Source organism: Drosophila rhopaloa, unplaced genomic scaffold (genome assembly GCF_018152115.1).
Source record: "Drosophila rhopaloa isolate 14029-0021.01 unplaced genomic scaffold, ASM1815211v1 contig_190, whole genome shotgun sequence".
NCBI classification, from domain to species: Eukaryota; Metazoa; Arthropoda; class Insecta; order Diptera; family Drosophilidae; genus Drosophila; species Drosophila rhopaloa.
In genome coordinates, this window is record NW_025335073.1 from 2,966,623 (window position 1) to 2,986,159 (window position 19,537).

General features: G+C 44.5%; 1 protein-coding gene across 2 annotated transcripts in view; it reads right to left on the reverse strand.

Annotated features, from left to right (window-relative positions):
* The window catches only part of LOC108041495 (unconventional myosin-VIIa), a 1,185,777-nt gene that overhangs the window by 115,116 nt on the left and 1,051,124 nt on the right, over positions 1–19,537 (reverse strand). The window lies entirely within an intron of this gene.

Here is a 19,537-nt window from a genome sequence, read left to right on the forward strand (position 1 = left end):
CCCTCCCTCAAAATTTTTGCCATAGATGGGTTGACTTCCTAAAAAAATTACTCCGCTCTCGACCAGATCCGCATTCCCCGATGGGTCGCTTTCCGACCCAAGCATCATGAGTTCTGCGACGCCTCGCAGAAGGCGTACGGCGCATCTATTTACGTCTGAGTTGAGGCGGGGTCCGCGGTATTGGTGAACTTGCTAACGGCAAAGACGCGGGTGGCCCCAGTAAAAACGGTGTCGCACCTGCGGCTCGAGTTGTGGGGAGCCTTGTTATTGTCCGAAATGGCCAACGCCGTTCTTCCCAAGTTGCCCGGGCCGGCGTCCGCCCTGCACTGTTGGACGGGCTCGACGATTGTTCTCGAATGGTTACATAAGCCGAGTTGCCATTAGACAACCAAGATCACAAAGTTCACCGAGGTGGAGAAATGGGCACATGTTCGCTCCCAGCATAACTCGGCAGATATCGCTAAACGGGCGGGAGCCCTTCAAGACCTCGCCGTCAGCCAACTGTGGTGGCATGGTCCTGCCTGGCTGCAAAGGCCTCGCTGCGAGTGGACCATTCAAGGCTTTGACCCCCCCTGTGACTGAACTGAAGTCCACGTTGCGAAGGCTCCGCCTGAAGACATTCTTGAGCGTTTTTCCACACTCGACAAAGCGTTGCGAGCGCTCGCGAAAGCTCTTGTCTTGACAGCTCCTGAAATGGCGTCGGCCAAGCGTCTTCTGATTTGCCCTTGAGATTGGTTGCCAAAAACGGCCAGTGCCAGCATCCAGTCTTGTCCAAAACCTGAACACGTTCCTTGATTCCCATGGGCTCATGAGAGCATGCGGCCGGGTCACGGCCTTTGAACTTCTCCAGTATGAGGAACGGCATCCCGTCATCCTTCCATACGGCTGTCATCTGTCTCGACTCCCCGTCCATTTTACGCATCGCATAACGCTGCACGGCGCCAATCAGCTGATGATCCGTCTGATCCGTTCCAAGTTTTGCAACCCGAGGGTGAGGAATTTGGTCAAGTCCGTCATATATTCGTAGGTATTTAACGAACTGATTTTTAATGTTTGCTCGCTACGAGTTTTGTGCGGCTAGCTCAGAAGATGTGCGTTGTTCGTCCCACCAAATTTATATAAACGTGACCGCCCGATTGTCTAGTGAGAACGCACAGAATGTTCGGAAGTATTTCCTATGATCTTTATTCGCCGACGTGGCCCTCGGCCCAGGACTAATGGTGACAAATTGGTGTCTCAACGCCTTCTCCGATGAGTTGTAGTTGCTCCACCGCGCTATCCGCTGCCTCGTTGCTCGCTGCTCCGGAACGCCTCCGTTGTCTTTGGCTTCGGGGCTGTTACGGCCTAGGGATGCGTTACAGTTCCCATACTAGGGTGAACAAGCACTGGGCTCTGGAGGTATACGCCTTTCGCAGCCACAGCCTCCTGCCCCTGGATCTGTCCCGGCAGGTCACACCAGACGCGTACACAGTTTCTACCTGACGGTTCAGGCGTACGCCGGAAGTCCGCCTACGCAGTCCCTGTGGCAGGACGCTAGGTTCACGACGAACGCTTCCGCATTTCGCTTGCTTGCTGATGGGCCTGCGATGACCGCTGGTCGTCCTCGATGTCCTTGCTCACGGCGCGAAATTCTGGCTCTGCTGACTACGTGTTCTTGCAGGACACAGCGGGTCTTTGGCTCACGGGATTCGGTCAGCTGTCTTTCTAGGACTCTGGCGGTGAACTACTGTGATCTTAACGCATACGGCTCTCGAGACACCAGTGGTTCGGACGCGCGTTCTTCTTGGCCAGTCGCACCAGGGCCTGCTCAATTCTCGGTTCAGGCGTACGCCGGAATTCGTCGAGGCAATCGTTTTCGCGCGGCAGCTGGTTCTAGACAACTTCCCTTCCGAGCCCACGGTTCTTTGTCGAATGATTATTTTTGCTCAATTCTGCCGGACTCGCCGAGCAATACTCTAAGCTCAAATCAAGACAAGAATTGAAACAAAGCGCCTGGACTTAGTCGCGTGATGCCTTAAGGAGGGCTTCTCATGTAACATGTCAAAAAGTAGTTGTTTTTTGGGAATTTTTTTCACTTGGAAAATGAAAACTTACACGAATAATTTTTTGCATATATTTGAAGACATGTTTAAAGTATGAGAAAAACATTTTTGAAAATTCAAAAAAACAAAATGGCGGACATATTCGAGGTCGCGTGTGGCGCGACGCGGCTGACGGATTTATTGCGGTACAGTGTGGAGCCCAAAGTTTTCATCTGAAACATACAAAAAACATTTTTTATTATTCACGTCTTGAAGAAAAAGTGCCAATTTTTCATCTTTTTTTGTTGCTGAATTAGGCTGAAAAGTGTATAAAATAACTTTTTTTTCACAATTTCAGATATTCATGCACTCGTTCAATGTATAATCTGCAAAACACTTTTTAGAAATCAAAAATCAGTTCAGTAGTTTTTCGTAACCGTGTACCGCGTTTTTAAAATCATAGTTTTGGGAAAAAACGATTTAAAGAAACACACCTGCTGTGCACGGCGAGCCAAATCGCACACAAAGCGCGCCCGAGCGCGCTCGTTCAATCACTCATATTTTCCATAATATTGAGAGTTGAGTCATAAAACTTCGGGAATATACTCTCAAGACGATATTCTATCGATCTATGAAAAAAAAAAATCGATTTTTTTGAGATTTTAAATGAGAAGCCCCCCCTAAGGACGTCAGCTACCTGTTTCTTAGTTGGGAGACTTTAACTCTAAGTCCCGAACGTCTCGATGTAGCGATCTTGCTCCTTGTTGACTTGGCGCGGCTCTGCTTGCTCCTGATGTTAATATGCGCTGTTAACTTGCGTTTTGCTGCGTTCTTACTGATCTTGACAGATTGACTCCTTGTGATCGACTGATCCGCATTCCAGCGCTGGACCCGCTCGTACTTTCCAAACTCTCTGTTTTCGTACTCTCCAAACTCTCAGTCCTCATACCCTCCAAACTTTCTTCTCGTTCTCTCCAAACTCTCTCCAGCTGTATTCTCCGAACTCTCTTTTCTCACAGTGCCGTTACTACGCGCATTCCCTGCGTATCCAGCAATTGACAGGCTTCCGTATTCTCGAACTTCGCTTTTATTTAACTCCTCGCAGTATGCGTCAACCACAAAAAGAAGTTACAAACACAGCTCATGGGAGACTTACCCAAAGAACGGACGTCCTTCTCGCGCCCTTTCAGATATACTGGTGTGGACTATGCCGGTCCCTTCGACATCAAATGGAAAGACCTTTGTGGGTGCCGCTGCCCTACTTTTTCGCGAGTTTCTCCAATCTCTCAAAGATGCTGTTACAGGTGCCTTTAGTCACAAGCAGATACTCTGGCAGTTCATTCCTCCGGGAGCCCCCACATGGAAGGCTTGTGGGAAGCAGGTGTTAAGAGCTTTAAGACCCTGTTTTACAAGTCTACGGCGACGCGAAAATACACGTTCGAAGAGCTGTCCACGATTCTGGCTAGGATCGAAGCATGCCTGAATTTGCGTCCGCTCGCGCCGATGTCCGAAGACCACACAGGCACTTACGCCTGGGCACTTTCTTGTTGGAGGGCCCCTCCTCGACACGGTTGAAACCGAGATAAAAGGGGACACATCCATTATAAACCGCTCGGTACACCTGAAGGTTCTTTATCAACAATTTCGTCTGCGAAGGAGGAGTACCTTAAGGTACTCCTTAAGCGAAATAAGTTCCGAACCCCTACAAGAAATCTCCGTGCCGGGGACATAGTTTTCAGTTTCAACCAGTAGTTCCAATTCGTAGCTCTTATCAGTACTGATCGAAATTTTTCATTGTCCTAATCAGATCTCACACGAAGTCTCCACGTCCACGCAGCGCCATCGCATTGGAAAACAGACATACTGTAGGTATGCAATCCTACCGTTGCCGAGTCTTGCCAACCGGTACTGCCCCCGGTGTTTGGCCCACGAGCACTCAAACGGAGCGTGTCGACGAGGTGATCGCTGCAAAACGTGCGGCCAGGATCATTACACTCTCTTACATCTCCACGAACCGTCGATGTCTTCACGCCAGTCCTGCCCTGCGGCACGCCGCCGCTCCGTCCCTAACGACCCTCCTGCAGCGGCACAGCGTCAACCTACTTCCGACTGCTTCGGTGCAGTTAGATACTGGGACTCGAGTCTTCGACACTGCGGCGCTCATCGACCCTTGTACGCCCACGAGCTGCATCGACGGTTCGCTAGCGGCGAGTTTCCGCTTGCCGACTACCGGTGGCCCAGAGCACCGTGTTTGGGTGAATGGTGTACTGAGCCTGCCACCAGCCCTGAGAAGAGCAACCAGGCTATGCTGCAACCCGAGTAGTTGCAAGGGGGGGCGGAATGTTTAGGTCAGTGGCTCCCTCGCTCGCTTTCTCGCAACGTCCGCGCTCCGGAGCGCGAGCCTCTGGTTTCAGATCCGAACTCCTCGGTCGGCCGCTGCCGATTTCCCGCTCTCGCTTCAGCGGAGTAAAGCGGACAGGAGCGCGGATTTATGTTTAAATTAAGTTAAGACTCATGTATGCAGCGTAATAAAACTAAACACTTTTGAAGTACCACGACGCCCAAGACTTCTTAATTTTCTTTCACTTTGCCTTCGCGCCGTGGATTGCCCAGCTACATCAATGATAAAGTAGCAAAGATAAAGAAATAAAAAACCTGAAAACGGTATTTAAAAATGATTTTAGGGATGCAATGTTCATTAATTTATTAAATTAAAAAGGGTCAAACAGTGAACAAAATTTTAATTTAGACATTTTAAAAGCTGTCGTAATAAATAATATTATGTACATTAATGAAACAAAAAAATACATAGTACAACTTCGAATTATGCATGGAAAATATTAATATCTTTACCTCGTTAATTTTATTTTCCAGCCGAAAAATTTTAATTATCGTAAACCTTATTAAAATTTAAACCAGATTTATGTATAATTTAATAATGTTAGAAAAATATATAAGAACAAAGAAAAGTTATTTGTAGATGATTGGTCTTTGCATCAGCCTTAATTACCTTTCGACTTTTTCGGTCAATACCAATCGACACACTAAAAATGTACATATGCACAAGTTAAAGGAAATATTTGGTGTTCATTATGACGTCCCTACTTATTCGAAACCCGAATTCTACGTTTGACAGAGTGGAAGAAGTTCAATGTTAACATTGCTGTTCGACAGATGACACCGTTAAAAATTTTCGAAGCTTATTATTTTACCCATGTCACTAAACATTTAATCTTGGTCCGAAAACTGGTGAGGTTGCGAATACATTTGATACTACAAGGTCAGATGTGAAAATCAGGTAGTCGACGTCAGACGGCACCCGACAAACATTGCACGAAATTCAGCCCTCTGCTAGACGGGTTGAAAGCATCTGCAGGAACAGTGAGCGTTGGATCCGCCTATGCTGGCGCAAGCACCGGGCTATTTCGGTTCAAAAGGACCCAAATATCTTTCCTTGCACTTGACACTATAAAAAGTCATCAGCTTGAAAATTATCTTAATGTAATGGTGAGGCTAAATGGCAGGAAACTTTCTTTTACTGCCTACCGTATTTTGATAACATCTCCGTACATAAAGAACTACGGAGTGGTATACTAAAGTCAGGGTAAATAACGTCGGTTTGAAACCTACTTTTAAAGCACTTCATCAACATCTTATTAAGTGAGCCATTAAAGGTCAGTGGTCATTGATCCACGTTTAATAAATTCTTGTTGATAAACTAAATAAGTTCGTGTTGCAAATATTCTTTCGGAAGTTGATGTACTATGATCAGCACAAACAAGTGGCTCGTACGACACCAAGCTTGTTACGCACGGAGCCCACAAAGGGCGCAAAAAACGAGATCGCGAGTAGTAAAAAAGGACAATATAGAAACAGACATACAAAGTTAAAATACATACAAAACCAAACATTAATATTATATTTGTGCTATATAATTGTAGTTATTGGATTACTCGAGGTTATACGTTGGATAAATCTTGATTTTTTCTATAACACAACGATTGTTTCTCTTAACTTTCATCACACTTGCACTCACTGGGGAGTGAACTCGACTATGATAGGACTTGCTAGTTTCGTCTGCAGGTCACCACAGACTCATCAGCTATCTACGGAGATGGAAGCAGATCGTCAGAAACTCCCTAATGTTACGATCAGAGAAGCTTTTTGGCAATTGTGAGTTGCCAAAGTTCATTGGTTTTAACATAGGTGGAGTTTTGTCGTTGAAGCTTAAAATGTAATTGTAGTTGTTGGATCACTCGAGGTCATACGTTGGTTATATTTTAATTTCTTCTATAACACAACTATTATTTTCCACTTAACTTTCATCACACTTGCACTCACTGGGGTGAGAACAAGTTTACAACTAAAAGTAGTGCCAAGCATCGTTTTAAGGATGGTAGATTAATTAAAAGTAGTCTACTAGAGTAAGATGGTAAAATAAGGCTTGCATTCCAGTTAAGGACCCGTGGAGCAAATAATAAAAAGTTCTTTTGCACAGACTATGAAATTAACAGAGCCTTGTAACATAGGGATCATCAAATTTCTTTGACCACCTTTTGATAAATCCAAGTATTCCCCTGACTTTATTCACCATATAAGTAATTTGGTCATAAAACTAAAGTTTTGGGTCCAGAGAGACGCCAAGGTCATCAACATGCGTGATTCTAGACAACGCCCATCTACCCAGCACATACGTGGCATATTGTGGGCTCTACCGAAAAAATGTCATAACTTTACACTTGGCGCTATTTAAATCCAGAAGGTTTTCACAACACCATGTTTGAAAAGTATTTAGGTTCGATTGTAAGCCTTTTTTTATGCTATATATTATATGCTTTTTTTATTGGATCTTCTCTGTATTGAGAATAAAAATAAGTGGATCAAATCTTAAAAAATTAAACTTAATTAACAGTCATGAAGACTGACATTAGACTAAAGGGCCCTAATAATTATCTCTGGGCTGGCAGATCATTTCGATGTAGGCGAGTTCTGTTCGATACCCGTGTTAGGTACCGGGCGATATTTCTGATTGTGAGCACAATATAATGTCAACGTTGCTGTTGCTCGCGTTCCTGCGAGGGTGGGAGCGGTAGGTCCGAATGGGCTTAAGGGTGGAATTGTAGAGCAGAACTTTGAAGTCCAAACACAAACGAACGAGCATTTATAATACAGTATAGGGTGCTAATCACCGAAACACCGGACTAGAGAGTTCCGCTCCACAGGCGAACGGATAATTTTGATGGGGAGTCTTCACCGAAGGTTCTTATTTGTGTCGAGGGAAACGTAGACGACGCTGTTCGTGTAGAGTCCCAGTCTTGTATTTCGCGTCAGAGGCGAAAAATCCGCCGGGCTGGACCTTCGGGCGAGGCCGTGCCGGAAGGATACTTTGCGGGCGTCGGGAAGTAAGAGGACGGAAAGGTTAGACTCGGTCGACCGGCCGGAACGGGTGTCCACGTGCAAGTCCCAAAACTACGACAGAGGCGAAGATACTAAGATAACTGATCCGGCGGGACGGGTGTCCACACGCATACCCCAAAACTACGACAGAGGCGAAGATACGAGGACAATGGATTCGGAGGGACGGGTGTCACCGCGGAAACCCCAAGACTACGTATGAAAACTAAGATAACGGATCCGGCGGGACGGGTGTCCACGCACAAATCCCTACTGGAACTACTGGACCAAACGGGAAGGGGTCCACATTCAGGTCCGGTGGTACTACGGGAATATCTTACTAGGGGCGGAACTACGGTTACTGTGGCGAACGGGAAGGTTGTCCACGTTCGGGCCCAAAGTAGCTGTGGGAATGAGGTTAGATTAGGTTAGGTTTTCTTATCTGACTAAGAAATGAAAACACACGATCGGGAGATGTGATTATATATTCTTTACTATTTATTTAAGTTATCCTCACTCGAGTCCGCTACACCGTTGCAAACACATGAGAATCTATTCGTACTAACCTCAATTGACCTGTTTTGTATGTCTTGATTCTTCTTTACGATCACCCGCGAGTCACCTGCGTAGAACTAGACTAAACTGAACTGTCGGAACACACGCGATCGAAAGGACGAGAGCGGTCGCATTAGGCGTCGAGGTTGGCCTGTCTTGCCAACTTGAACCGGCGGAAAACTCGAGGAGCACACGTGGCTTTCGAAGCCTAGCTGAGTCGTGACCGGTTAACACCTCTTGCTCCTTCCGCGATCCCGAGAGAAGCCTCCACGGTTGCTATGTGATCGCCTTCCCTTTTCCTCCCTTTTCCCACATTCGGGATTTATAGTATTTTCCTACTACTACTTTTCTAGTATTAAATGTGTCTTGGCTAAATATCGGATGGCGTTGCCACCCCGGGATTTGAACTTAGATATAACTTATTTAATCTTACTATGTCTTAATATTTATTAAACTTCATGATATTTCTCTTAAAACTATTTTAAAGGTAAGAAAAACCATTGTGGCGTACACGCCTCCTGGGTGGGTTCCTCCTTTCTTGCCGCGGCGCAATGTAGAGGCGCCCGTCGTTCTTGATTGTGACGGTAAACCTGTAAGCGCCTTCTCCGACGGCTATTCGTACCCGACGCCCACGACCGATCCGGGTTGCCACCTTCCGCTCTATCTGCACTATGATGTGCCGAGGCAGACAGCGTAGGTTTTTACCTCCGATCCAACCTTCGGGTAATGGGCAATGGTCGTCCTCCTTTCCTGCCGATTGGTCTACCTTCATCGCAGCCAGGCGTCCTCTGCATGGTAGGGTTTAAGTTCAGATATATTGGCGATCCGCCGCCGACGGTCTCCTGGGCTCTGCAGACGTACGAAGTTCGGAGATGTGAACTTTGCGACGGTATATGGACCGTCGTACTTAGGAGCGAGTTTGGCGGCCAATCCCTCGGTCGCTTTTGATAAGGGATGTTGTCGCAGCCATACTTGGCTCCCAAGCGTTGGTCTCCATTCACGCCTCCGAAGGCTATAGTGCCTCGCCTGCTCTAGAGATGCTCGTTGAAGGTTCGATCGCACGATGTCGAAGATTCCTTGGCGGTGTGACGCCTCGTCTTCAGGACCTGTATGCACGACCGACGATCCAGGGGTAAGTTCGTCATACAGCATCGCAGGCAAGAGTACCTGAGTGAGAAATGCGGGAGTATACCCAGTCGAGTCCGATACACTACTATTGATAGTGAGGGAAATCTCCGGCAACATATTATCCCAAGAACTCTGGTCTCCTTCCGACAGCTGAGATATCAGCGTCTTCACCGTTCGATTGGTCCTCTCGGTGGGATTATCCTGCGGACAATACGGAGCCGTGTACCGGACTTCCACGCCGAGCTTAGCAAAGTAGTCTTTTAGGGCCCGACTTGTGAATTTGATTCCGTTGTCACATACGAACTTCCCGGGGATGCCCACTCGCCAGAGTATCCGTTCCCAAAACGCTTTCTGTACTGCCGCAGTGGTGGCGTTCAGGAGTGGGATTAACTCTACCCATTTGGAGAACACGTCATGGAAAACGAGAAGCATCGAGTTCCCTTGTTTCGATCGGGGTAGCGGACCTAAAAAGTCAGAGAATGTCGAAGGGTTCGCTTACGACACGGGTAAGCATTTTCCCTGCTGCTTTGGTCTGAACGGTCTTAAATTTCTGGCAAGACTCGCAGCGCCGAACGTGCTGTTTAGCGTCGCGGTACATGCCGGGCCAGAAATATCTTTGCGACAGGCGGGTGATCGTCTTTCGGACCCCCCACTCGTATAAGACGAGGGCTACAGACTACAGACTGCAGCAGTAGTCCGCTCTTGTCTTTCATCTTCCCGATCCATTCGCAGTGGTCCTCGAGCTCGATAGCGCCTTGAAGTACCTCACAGGGCTGTCGGGAAAGTGTATCGGCCTCGACGTTCAACTTCCCTCGTCGGTAACGCAAGTCGAATTCGAACTGTTGTAATTCCAAAGCCCAGCGCGCTATTCGGCCGGAGGGACTCTTAACATAATTTAACCATTTGAGAGCCAAGTGGTCAGTAACGTCTTCGAATCAGTTGCCGTCCAGGTAACATCGCATCTTCCTGATGGCCCAGATGATGGCCAGACACTCCTTTTCTGTCGTCGTGTAGTTGTGCTCCGCTGGAGTTAGTCGACGGCTAGCGTATGCGATGACCTTCTCTTGGCCCTCGAAGACCTGAGATAACACCGCTCCCAAGCCTACGTCACTCGCATCAGTCTGTAAGACAAACTTCCGGTCGAAAACCGGACAACCCGGTGGTCAGGCATCTTCTAATCTCTTCCAAGGCGGTTTGCTGTTCCGGTCCACAGGTCCACTTCCGGCCTTTGTTCCGTAACGCGGCCACTGGTTGCACGATGGTCGCGAAGCTTGGGACGAATCTCCGGTACCAGGATGCCATCCCGATCCATTGGCGTAATTCCTTCAGGTTGGTGGGGGTCTTCAGCCCATTGATCGCAGACACCTTCTCGGGATCGGTCTGAATCCCTTCGCCGCTGATCACATGACCGAGGTAAGCCAGTTTCTGCTTGAAGAATGTACACTTCCTTGGATTTATTCTCAAATTCGCCGCCCGTAATCTGTGGAACACTTCGGCGAGGCTAGCGAAGTGTTGCTCCTCCGTAGCGCTAACGACAATGATGCCATCTAAGTAAGCGAAGGCGACCGGTTCCATCTCCGCCCCAATCACGCTGTCCAGAGCACGTTGGAACGTTGCACTGGCGGAGTGGAGGCCATAGGGCATGACCTTCCATTGATATAGTCCCCGACCTGGAACCGTGAAGGCCGTGTATTGACGACTATCCCTGGCCATGGATATTTGTCAATAGCCGTTTTTCAAATCCAACGTGAAGATATACCGGGCGTGACGCAACTTCCCGGGACCGGGTAGGCGTCTGGCACTGAGTGTGCGTTGAACTGTCGATAGTCGACACACATGCGCCAATCGCCAGCCTTTTTCTTCACCAATACGATTGGTGCGCTGTGTGGGCTCTTGGAAGGCTCGATGGCTCCTGCGCGAAGCAGTTTATCTACTTGGGTATCGCTGATAATCGCTGATATCGCTGATATTGCTTTAAGGCCTTATCGTCGCGCATAACGATACGATGCTCAAAGACCTGAGATACTCCCTGGAGATTCTCGAACAAAGCTAACTCTCGTTCGATGAAGCCTTGTTGTCTCGGGCTCAATGGTACAATCTGTCGCTCTTCGTCATGGTCTTCCGTCTCCATCCTAGCAGTTATCAGAGTGTCCTTTGTCGTGGCGGCGTCCCGCGTAGGCGTAGGACTAAGAACCTCTGTTCCTCCTTGTCTGGCAGTCCCCAATTGGACCCTAAACTTGTCGGAGTGTACCGCTTCTTCTCGATCGTCCCTCGGTGGTATGAGCACTGGGTGTAACAAAGGATCTCCTTCTGCTTGGGGTTCGGATCGCAATTCGAGGGTGGCCTGCCCACTTCGTACGCGCGTCCCGGCTGCTTTGAGGAAATCCATCCCAAGTATCACTCGGTCCAACATGGTGCGCATCACCAACATTGCACTATGGTCCAGAAGTCGATTTACCAATGAATTGGTAAGAGTACTGTGGTGCTCGCCAACGTGACCATCTAGTGACAACTTCACGAACCTCGTCTGCGCGGGCAACCAGCTTTGTAAACCTTTTACTGGTGAAACCTAAATGCCCCTGTATCAACGGTGGCCTCTATCCACCTTCCTCCGACTTCTATCGCTGCTGTGATGAGCCCACCGTATATCCTTAACGGGGATTTTGTTAGAGTCGGGTCGTTGCTGCGCTCGTCTCTGCCGCACCCGGATTCCGGCGGAGACGTCCTCCGTTTCCCGAGGCATTTCGACGGTAGCACTCTATAGTTAACACTCCTACCCGGCCACAATCCCAACAGAAGTCGCGCCGTGGGTTGGGTCAGTCCCGACGGAAATGTCCGTTCTCACCGCAACGGCCGCAGGCCCGCTGCACGTCCACTCGCGAGGTTCCTTGCCCGATCATCCGGTGAGTCACGTGTCCTGCCTGTGTAGTACTCTCCAAGTTCCAAAAGGGGTTCGGCGATCGCCGAAGTTCCTCCTGTCCGTTCCTCCTGTGGTCCCATCTCGAGTCGACTCGAGTTGTTTGACACTCTCGTACACAGTAGCCATGTAGCCCGAATTCACTGCGCTTGATGTACAGCCGGTACTCTGAAGCCTTTGGTTTCGTATGCTCGGTACAACTCTTCCTCTTCTCGGTACCCGGCCTGCTGCATCTTTGTCTAAGTACCTTCTTCGTACTCACCGTCGGATTCCTTAGGAGTACTCCTCCTCTAATAACTACTGGACCGAACGGGATGGGATCCGCATTCAGGTCCGGTAGTACTACTTGTAGCAGAACTACGGTTACTGTGACGAACGGGAAGGATGCCCAAGTTCGGGCCCAAAGTAGCTGTGGGAATAAGGTTAGGTTGGGTTAAGTTTTCTTTTTAACTACAAAATGAAAACACACGATCGGGAGATGTGATCATACAATCGTAACACTTTATTGAGATTGTCCTCACCCGAGTCCGCTACACATTCTGAGCGTATGAGAACCTATTTATACTAACCTCTTTAATATCACCCGCGGTCAACAACGTAGCACTTGGCCAAATTAAACCGGCGGAACACTCGTGATGAGAAAGCCGTGAGCGGTCGCGTTAGGCGTCATGTTTGGCCTGTCTTGCGAAAAAGCTTGAGGAGCACACGTGGGGTTTCGAAGTTTCGCTAAGCCGTGTTCCGATCACAAGTCTTCCGAGAGAAGTCAAGCTCTCCGGTTGTTGTGTGATCGCCTACCCTTTTCCTCCTTTTCCCGCATTCGGGATTTCTAGTATTTTCCCACTATTGATATCCTAGCTCCTTGCTTTTCTAGTATTAAATGTGTCTTTGCTAAATATCGGATGGCGCTGCCACCCCGGGATTTGAACTTAGATATAACTTATTTAATCTTGCTATGTCTCAATATTTATTATAATATAATATTTATAATATGTCTTAATATTATTAAGACTATTATAAAGATAAAAAAAACCATTGTGGCGTACACACCTCCTAGGCGGGTTTGTCACAAGGAGTAACATAAAAGTTGTCAATGCCGACCAGCGCAACAATTTTCTTTACCAGGGCATTTTAGTTCTGTTCCCTTACGTAAATATGTGGGGGCTTTGACTTCTTTTGGACCACCTGTCCAGGTTCGGACTAAATTTCCGTTCGATTTGGATGTAGCGATCTTATAATTGGTGTAGTAATTTTATTCGGCGGTGCAGAAATCCAAAACGCATTCGATATCGCATTGTTGGTGACGGATACCGTTAATATTGTTGTTGCGATCACAGTGTTGTGGCTGGTGAGCTGTCAGTCGAAGCTATGGGTGGGGTACTAAACTGCAAGCTCCATGAAGTGGGCGTTGGGATGAGCAGGGCGGGATAACAAGACCGTGCTCTTGCACTGTCAATGCTCAGTAGGGCTAGGCTTAACATTTTTTTTTAATTCTATATCACGGGTTGAGAAATAAGAGAGATAACAGTTTCTCTGCTTTACGGTCATATATGCTCATTTTGTGGATCGCTGCTTTATGAGCTATTATTCGTGGCACATTTTTATACCCGTTACTCGTAGAGTAAAAGGGTATATTGTATTCGTGCAAAAGTATGTAACAGCTAGAAGGAAGCGTTTCCGACCCTATAAAGTATATATATTCTTGATCAGGATCACTAGCCGAGTCGATCTAGCCATGTCCGTCTGTCCGTCTGTCTGTCCGTCTGTCCGTCTGTCTGTCCGTATGAATGCTGAGATCTCGGAAACTATAAAAGCTAGAAGATTGACATTTTGCATGTAGATTTTAGAAGTTCCTACGCAGCGCAAGTTTGTTTCAAAATGGTGCCACGCCCCCTTTAACGCCCACAATCGCTTATATACGATTTTAAAAATTTAAATATTTCGGAAAAGTAAAAATGCACTTTTATTGTGTTTATCAATACCTATAGAAATGTAGAAGAAATTTTTCATATCGGACCATTCGTTAAAAAGTTATGCGTGATCAAAGTTTCTATCTCCATCTCCCTCGCACTCCCTTTACCTGAGTAACGGGAATCTGATAGTCGGGGCACCCGACTATAACGTTCTCTCTTGTTTTTATTATAATTTTGCACTTGCCATAGTAGTAATTATTATTTTACTTTTTATTTTTGATATAGAGTATTTTCGCCTTTATTAGACTAAGTTCAGCGTTTATAGTTATTTGTTTTTCCCTTCTTAAGTATTTTTGCGAAGCTAGCGCAAAACACGTCTGCACTCTCCTAGACACGTTAATTAATTAATTGTAAGTCTTGACTGAAGAAAAATATCTATATCTATATAACTTCATCTGCGTACATAAGGATACCCGACTTGGTCAAGCCTAGAGGAAGATCGTTAATAAATAATGTAAAGAGTGGCTTCCTTTTGAGACCCCTGAAATAACATGAATCAGACTAGGGATAGAGCTACGTCAGTCTGAATGTTCTTTCTTAAGCCATTTATTTCAAAAGACGTTAGCTCCAAAAGTTTGTCGTTGAAGATCTTCGCCTTAAAAATCCATGTCGACATGGAGATATAATTTATCTACAAAGATGTTACAAGTGGGGTTTCCGAAAAGCTTAGGAATGGCGGACAACTTGAATATACCTCTGTAATTGCTTGTATTTTTATACCCTTGCAGAGGGTATTATAATTTTGGTCAGAAGTTTGTAACGCAGTGAAGGAGACGTTTCCGACCCTATAAAGTATATATATTCTTGATCAGGATCAATAGGGGAGTCGATATAGCCATGTCCGTCTGTCCGTCCGTCCGTCTGTCCGTCTGTCCGTCTGTCCGTCTGTTTCAATACCGTTTGCGAGCTCAGTTTAAAAGCTAGCGATCTGAAACTTTCACACTCGTCCTAAAACAAGTGTATGCAGATCAAGTTTGAAAACCGCCCCGATCGGATGTCTATATCCTATAGCTCCCATAGGAACAATCGGATATAACTTGCAAGAATGGAAGATATTTCGCGCAGTGTAAAAGCTATTGACATAAATCTTTCCAAATCTTATTTTTTTATGCGTACCTTGATCAGAGTAAAAGCGCGTGACGATCGGACGTCTATATCCTATAGCTCCCATAGGAACAAAAGGGTAAAATCGGTTAAAATTTAATGATTTTTAAGATATTTCACGCAGTATACAAGCTATTGACATGAATCTTTCCAAATCTTATTTTTTTTGCATACATTGATCAAGGTGAAAGCGCGTGCCGATCGGACGTCTATATCCTATAGCTCCCATAGGAACAATAGGGTGAAATCGGTCCAAATTTGATGATTATCAGAATATTTCGCGCAGTGTGTAAGCTACTAACATAAAATTTTCCAATTCTTATTTATTTACGCATATCTTGATTAGGGTAAAAGCGCTTGCCGCTCGGAAGTCTATATCTTAAAGGAGATAGGAAAAATTGTTAAAGGCTGCGAAAGTATCCCTTTTTTTCTATTTGTATTTGACATTTTTGCAGTATAAAAGCAATTGACTTGAAACGATGCAAATCTAGTTTACTTATGTACGAGGTGTGTTCAAAAAGTAAGGTGACTTTTCAAATTTCGCGGGCAACATATTTTCGATTATCGATTTTTTTGTTTTGTTATATTGGTACACTCTTCCCTAACATCTGTACCAAGTTTCAATGGAACATCCTCTTTTGTTTGGTTGTGAGAGGCGTAAAGTTACAAGTTATTTTGCGAGCTCGGCGATTTTTTGCTATCGAAAAATATGGATCAAAGGATTTGCATCAAATTTTGTGTAAAAAATAAAATTAAGTGCTCTGAAACACTTGAAATGTTGACAGTGGCATACGGTGAAACTGTTCTGAGTAAAAACGAGGACGGAAGCTAACTTCGGCAAGCCGAAGTTTTAATACCCTTGCAGACTTTGACGAAATTGCTAAAAGTGAAAAAGTAGCGAAAGGAATAAGGTATACATAAGTAAACTAGATTTGCATCGTTTCAAGTCAATTGCTTTTATACTGCAAAAATGTCATATACAAAAGGGATACTTTCGCAGCCTTTAACAATTTTTCCTATCTCCTTTAAGATATAGACTTCCGAGCGGCAAGCGCTTTTACATTAATCAAGATATGCGTAAATAAATAAGAATTGGAAAATTTTATGTTAGTAGCTTACACACTGCGCGAAATATTCTGATAATCATCAAATTTGGAACGATTTCACCCTATTGTTCCTATGGGAGCTATAGGATATAGACGTCCGATCAGCACGCGCTTTTACCTTGATGAAGGAATGCATAAAAAAATACGATTTGAAAAAAATTACAGCAATAGCTTTTACACATCGCGAAATATTCTGAAAAACATCAAATTTGGACCGATTTTACCCTATTGTTCCTATGGGAGCTATAGGATATAGACGTCCGATCGTCACGCGCTTTTACCCTGATCAAGGTACGCATAAAAAAATAAGATTTGGAAAGATTTATGTCAATAGCTTTTACACTGCGCGAAATATCCTAAAAATCATTAAATTTTAACCGATTTTACCCTATTGTTCCTATGGGAGCTATAGGATATAGACGTCCGATCGTCACGCGCTTTTATCAAGGTATGCATAAAAAAATATGATTTGTAAAGATTAATGTCAATAGCTTTTACACTGCGCGAAATATCATAAATTCTTGCAAGATATATCCAATTGTTCCTATGGGAGCTATAGGATATAGACGTCCGATCGGGGCGATTTTCAAACTTGATCTGCGTACACATGTTTTAGGACGATTGTGAAAGTTTCAGATCGCTAGCTATTAAACTGAGCTCGCAAACGGTATTGAAACAGACGGACAGACGGACAGACGGACAGACGGACATGGCTATATCGACTCCCCTATTGATCCTGATCAAGAATATATATCGGAAACGTCTCCTTCACTGCGTTACAAACTTCTGACCAAAATTATAATACCCTCTGCAAGGGTATAAAAATGTGTACAAGTGGTACAAACTCTTCCAAGATGGCCGGGAAGATGCCAATGACCAGCCTCGCTCTGGACGCCAAAGCACGTCAACAACTGATGAAAACGTTCAAGCAGTGACGAAAATTGTTTTGGAAAATCGTCGAATCACTATCAGAGAAGTTGCTGAAGATGTCGGTATATCGCTTGGCTCGTGCCATGAAATTTTTTCAAACGTTTTGGGTATGAGTCGTGTGTCAGCGAAGTTTGTTCCGAAATTGCTGAATTTTGACCGAAAGAACCGTCGCATGAGCATCGCTCAAGAGCTGTTGAATGACGTCAACGACGACCCAGATTTACTCAAAAGGGTCATAACTGGTGACGAATCATGGGTATATGGTTATGATATCGAAACCAAAGCCCAATCGTCCCAATGGAAGAGCCCAGGCGAGCCAAGACCGAAAAAAGCAAAAAATCGCCGAGCTCGCAAAATAACTTGTAACTTTACGCCTCTCACAACCAAACAAAAGAGGATGTTCCATTGAAACTTGGTACAGATGTTAGGGAAGAGTGTACCAATATAACAAAACAAAAAAATCGATAATCGAAAATATGTTGCCCGCGAAATTTGAAAAGTCACCTTACTTTTTGAACACACCTCGTATACCTTATTCCTTTCGCTACTTTTTCACTTTTAGCAATTTCGTCAAAGTCTGCAAGGGTATTAAAACTTCGGCTTGCCGAAGTTAGCTTCCGTCCTCGTTTGTACTGATTTTTTTCCAGAATCGGACAGACTAGCAAAATAAATAAAGTTTTAGTGACATAAGGATCATTGAATTCTTTTGATCTAAGTTAATAAATCCGTGTTGACACGGAGAAATAATTGATCTACAAAGGTGCTGCAAATGAGGAGTAATGATTTTTTCAAAAGTCTTATGAATAGCTGACAACTTAGATATACCTCTGTAGTAACTCTAACTTGTTACCTACTTTGTAAAAAGGAATAACAAATGATTCCATCCAAATATTTGGAATTTATGAAGCTTCTAGAGATAAGGTAAACAACTTGTGAAGAGGTTTGCACAGGGCCTTAGTGCAATACCTAAACATGCACTTAGGAATACCATTGGATAAAGTATAAAAATAAGGCTGTGATAAATTATATAAAGTAAAGTAAGTCGTTTAAAAAAATTGGCCAACAATATCGGCTATTACCTGATCTGTAGTTAGATTTACTCTTGATGCTAACGAAGTTATAAAACTGTTTTGGGTGGTAAAACAACGGTTTAAGTAACACGGAATACAGGAATTAAAAAATGAGTTTATTGTAGTGTAAAAAACATTAGCTACATCGAACATAATAATAAGTAAAGATCAGACCAATTAAAGCCAGAAATAAAATTAATTACCCTCAGAAAGTCTGCCTTGCGAAAACAATGTATTCGTTGATTTTTCTTCTATAACTGTACCCATGTCAATTGTTAGTTCGATTGTAGGGTAATATGGATCTTCAGGTTACGTGAGTGGTGCTACTCTGGACAGAAACACAACTTCAGGATTTGATACAAACACACAAATGAAGTAGGCTACCTAGTGAATTTCGAACTTGGTTTACTTGAGATAAAGATATAAAAGCAGGCTGTCAATAAAATCATGTTGTCAATAGGAAGTAAGACATTTGATCCACCCTCAGTGGGCAAAGTTACTCCAAAACTTCGGAGCTAAAGATCTTGATCTTGCAGATGCCTGCGACAGCTAGTTAACAAGACCGCAAGAAACAATTCGTACATTTTAGAAAAATAGAAAAGAGAAGTCAGAGAAGAGTGTAAAGAGATTAAAGAAGGGAAAAAGGGAAGAAGAAAGAATAAGAGAAATTTAATATGTGCGTAGCCTGTGATTTAATTAGGCTCGCACTATGCCCACGCTTCCTATGATATTTTGCCGCTAACGCAAAACTCTGGAGATCCCTCCTAATGACCTACGACCGACGAGTCATCAGCTGAGTTGGTAAATATAAAATTACATTATTTAATTCAGGAAATTCACAGAAAATAACATATATTAACAAACGTGGGTAGGGGTAAGCATGTTTATGATTATGAAGTAATACAAAATAATATATTTTAAAAGTAGAAATAATTAAGAAATATTTATTATAATGGCAAGTTTAACTAAAACTTAATTATAGTAGGAATATGGCTTTTAAGAAAATATGATTATTAATAACAATTATAATTTTCTTTTTCTGTGAGTTTTTGAGGTTATATGCCGCTGCTTAAGCTGGGGTATCATTTATTTGCTGCTTGCTGGACAGAATCTGTAGATTTTAGAACGTCTACGGTCAACCATGAAATAGAGCAGGCCCCTGATTCCGGGTAGGCAGCAACGTTTGGCTTCCAGCACAATTAGAGTGAAAACATATAAACGTTTCTTTAGGCGCCGTTACACTGTCCTTCCTTAAGCAAAGTTACTTATGCTGGTGTTTCACAGCGAAACCTTTTAGATCCTCCTGAACCTGTTCGGACGGCACCATATTTATATGCATTTA